This window comes from Rutidosis leptorrhynchoides, chromosome 11, assembly GCF_046630445.1.
Source record: "Rutidosis leptorrhynchoides isolate AG116_Rl617_1_P2 chromosome 11, CSIRO_AGI_Rlap_v1, whole genome shotgun sequence".
In the NCBI taxonomy this organism is placed as follows: domain Eukaryota; kingdom Viridiplantae; phylum Streptophyta; class Magnoliopsida; order Asterales; family Asteraceae; genus Rutidosis; species Rutidosis leptorrhynchoides.
Genome location: NC_092343.1, coordinates 91,121,503 through 91,126,430, shown reverse-complemented (window position 1 = coordinate 91,126,430; position 4,928 = coordinate 91,121,503).

Sequence of the window (4,928 nt, the reverse complement as noted above, 5' to 3'; positions counted from 1 at the left end):
AAACACAATATAAGTCACGTCATTACATTAATCCGTGTAATTACGTTTAAGTTTACACAACGGTGTTACGTTATTACAAAACATTATTTATACGAAAGTCCACATCAGAGTAGGGTTGTCAAACATATATTCTGCATCAATACCCATCCCGACTAGCAGTACCTAAACCTACAAAGGGGGAAACATGTGGGGGATTAGCGCACCGCTAAGTGAATAGAATCTATCTAACAGATATAGCTTAAGCCACACACAAGCTATATACTAACAACAACACTTGCTAACTACCAACTAGCATACAATAAGACAATACGAGGATCGGCGGCTTGTACGAGCACACGACTCTTAGCTGATCGGACTTGAGTCTACCGATAGTCCCTGCTACTCAATTCACAGTATAGTTATCCAGATGCAGGGGATGCATCGTTCACACTATACTCCACAATCAGTAGCCTATGGACCCAACCTCCCCTAGGCACGGTTGCCCTCATACGGACTCTAACCTCTCCTAGGCACGGTTTCGAGTCCCCAGTCTCCCTAAGCCCGACTGGTGCCATTCACACAGTGTACACATAAATCACATACCACATCAGGCATACTATATTATTCTAACATGGCAATTTCTACACTATGCATGGTAAAAGAGTCAACCACAGTAGCATGATATGCTACTTAAACTCTATCCGGAGATAGACCCACTCACCAATTACCAGCAACTGCTCAGTTATTATTTCTGAGCTTCCTCCTTGTCCTTATAACCCGAGAACAACACAAACAAAGTTAATATACATATCCAATAAATAATATAATCATTTCATACGATTAACTAGGTCATAACACCATATACTAATAATTTTATGAATCTACATCATGACTCCACTCAATAATGGCATACAGGTGCGTGTAAAACACGACATACACACTAAAACTCCTTTTCCGGCCCTAAAATAGTTTGATCTAGTTTCTTAAAAGTTCACCATTAAAAAGTATTCTTTATTACGATTCTAACGATAGTTTATTCATCAAAAACGGAGTTACGTTTTGAAAGTTACGCCCGTTTCAATTTCATAAAAGTACTGTAGCAAATAGTGACACTGTAGCAACTCGGTACTGTAGCAAATAGTGACACTGTAGCAACTCGAGCACTGTACCAACTCGGTACTGTAGCAAATAGTGACACTGTAGCAACTCGGAACTGTAGCAAATAGTGACACTGTAGCAACTCGTGTACTGTATCAACTCGAGCACTGTACCAACTCGGTACTGTAGCAAATAGTGACACTGTAGCAAATAGTGACACTGTAAAAGTTCGGGTACTGTAGCAAAATACTGTAGCAAAATACTGTAGCAAAATACTGTAGCAACTGGGTTTCGAACTTCTTACGCTGATTTTGAGCATTTTTCGCCCAAAACTCGATTTTTGAGTGTTTTTGATCCGTTTTTAAGCACATGGAAGCTACTAAACATATATACAACCTATTTCTAACATCAATTAACACATACAAACACATAATATGAAGATTCAAGCTCAAAATTCATCAAAAACCCATTTACACCCAAAACCCAATTTCTATGAATTAAAGCACGAATTCAAGCTAACAAACCTGGATTAATGATCACAAGGATGATATGAATCAATCCTTAAAGCCTCATAATCCAATTTAAGACTTAGATCAATTAGGGTTTGAGATGAGATAAGTTTGGTACGTACTTGTTTGAGAAAAGTCTAGAAATGAGAAAATAGAAGCAGTTTACACTCTTAAGTGGGTATTAAAACCCATACCCTACAACACACGGGTATTTACCAGTTATCTTATCTGATAACCTTTCGTATCTCCTTAGGCGGTCCTAACGGAGTCCAAATTAAATAAACCAACCTGTTCTGGGACCCTTGTCACAAACTGGTCACAACACAATTATAATAAAACACTAATAAAATAATTAAAATAAAAGCACTTAAGAGTAAGCACAAACCCTTAGGGAAAAATAGGCAACTTACAACTAGCCCGGGTTTCAGTCTGTTACACTATTGTTCCGTATGGGAAAACTCTTTTGACTATGAATGGTCCAGACTATCTTGATTTCAATTTTCCAGGAAATAGCTTGAATCGTGAATTGAAAAGAAGAACTCTGTCTCCTTCCTTAAATTCTTTTGAACTTCTGATTCTTTTATCATGCTATTTCTTCGTTTTTTCCTTATAGATTAATGAATTTTCATATGCTTCATGTCTTAATTCTTCTAATTTGTTTAATTGACTTAACCGTAGACGTCCGACTTCATGTATATCAAGATTACATGTCTTCAAAGCCCAAAATGCTTTGTGCTCAATTTCTACTGGAAGGTGACATGCTTTTTCGTAAACAAGTTTAAAAGGTGTGGTTCCAATTAGAGTTTTGTAGGCTGTTCTAAAAGCCCAGAGTGCATCCTCCAATTTCATGGACCATTCCTTCGGATTCGATCCTACAGTTTTCTCTAAAATACGTTTTAAAGCTCGGTTGGTATTTTTAACTTGTCCACTTGTTTGTGGATGATAAGCGGTTGAGATTTTATGAGTTACTCCATATCTTTTGAGAGCTTTCTCAAATTGATTATTACAAAAATGAGTACCCCGATCACTTATTAAAGCTTTCGGTGTTCCGAACCTAGCAAAAAAACATTTTAAGAAGTTGACTACAACTCGTGCATCGTTAGTTGGGAGAGCTTATGCTTCCGCCCATTTAGATACATAATCAATGTCAACGAGAATGTAGAGATTATTATGAGATTTTGGAAATGGACTCATAAAGTCAATACCCCAAACATCAAATACTTCACATACTTGAATGACATTTTATGGCATTTAATCACGTTGACTTATTTTTCCAGCCCTTTGACAAGCATCACAGGATTTACAGAGAAGGTGTGCGTCTTTGAAAATTGTAGGCCAATAGAATCCAGCATCGTAAACTTTTCTTGCTGTAAGTTGAGGCCCATAATGCCCTCCTGTTGGTCTTGTGTGACAATGGTTTAAGATTTGACTAGCTTCATCTTCGAATACACATCGGCGTATTATTCCATCGGGACAACTTTTAAACAAATGTGGATCTTCCCAAAAATAGTGTTTTATATCACTAAAGAATTTCTTTCGTTTTTGGTACGACAACCCTTTTTCAAGGAATCCACATACTAAATAGTTTGTATAGTCTGCAAAACATGGAATTTCATTATAATCGATCTTCAAAAGATATTCATCAGGAAAGTTGTCTTGTATGGCCGATTCATTTAAAACTTCTAATTCAGGATTTTCAAGACGAGAAAGATGATCAGCGGCGAGATTTTCTGCTCCCTCTTTGTCTCGAATTTCAATATCGAATTCTTGTAAGAGTAAGATCCAACGGATTAATCATGGTTTAGCATCTTACTTTGAAAATAGGTATCTAAGAGCAGAATGGTCGGTATAGACCACCGTTTTAGCTAGAACGAGATATAAACAAAATTTGTCAAAAGCAAAGACAATAGCAAGGAGTTCTTTTTCAGTAGTTGTGTAATTCGTTTGTGCTCCTTGTAACGTCTTACTAGCGTAATAGATAGGTTGAAATCGTTTTTCAATCCTTTGTCCTAAAACGGCTCCCATTGCAAAATCACTTGCATCGCACATGAGTTCAAATGGTAGATTCCAATTTGGAGTTATCATGATCGGCGCATTAGTGAGTTTTTCTTTAAGAATATTAAAAGATTTGATGCATTCATCCGAAAAGATGAATGGAGCATCCTTTTATAGGAGTTTATTCATAGGAGTGGCAATTTTAAAAAAATCTTTTATGAAACGTCGGTAAAAACCGGCATGCCCTAGAAAACTCCTAACTCCTCTAACATTGGTGGGATGTGGAAGTTTAGCAATTACATCTTCTTTAGCTCTATCCACTTCAATTTCTTCCTTTGAAATTTTATGACCAAGAACGATGCCTTCTTTAACCATGAAATGACATTTCTCCCAATTAAGAACTAGATTTGATTGCTCGCATCTAATAAGCATTCGCTCAAGATTAACTAGACATGTTTCAAAAGTATCACCGAAGACTGAAAAGTCATCCATGAAAACTTCCAAGCATTCTTCTATCATGTCATGAAAAATCACCATCATGCACCTTTGAAATGTTGTAGGGGCGTTGCAAAGTCCAAATGGCATGCGTTTGTAAGCAAAAGTACCGTAAGGGCACGTGAACGTGGTTTTTTCTTGATCCTCGGGTGCTATTGGAATTTGAAAATATCCGGAAAAACCGTTAAGAAAACAATAGTAACTGTTCCCAGCTAACCTTTCCAACATTTGATCAATGAAAGGTAAGGGAAAGTGATCTTTTCTGGTGGCGTCATTTAATTTTCTATAATCAATACAAACACGCCATCCTGTTACAGTCCTAGTAGGAATAAGCTCATTTTTTTCATTTGTGATGACAGTCATGCCACCCTTCTTAGGTACACATTGAACTGGGCTTACCCATGGACTATCAGAGATTGGATAAATTAAACATGCATCTAGCAGTTTAATAATTTCTTTCTTAACAACATCTTGCATATTAGGATTTAGTCTTCGTTGGCGTTGCACATACGTTTTATGACCTTCTTCCATAAGGATTTTATGTGTGCAATACGAAGGACTTATGCCTTTAATGTCATGAATCTTCCATGCACTAGCTGGTTTATGAGCTTTTAGCACAGAAATGAGTTGAGATTTTTCATTTTCCTTAAGAGAAGACGATATTATTACAGGTAATTCAGATTCACCGTGTAAATAAGCGTATTCCAAATGGGTTGGAAGTGGCTTTAATTCTAATATTGGTGGTTCTTCTATCGATATCTGTCTTTCTCTTTTAGCATTTGAAGTTCTTCTGTTGTTGGTTCGTATTCATTAGCCATGAGTGCGGCTAACATTTCAGCTTCATCAATTGGT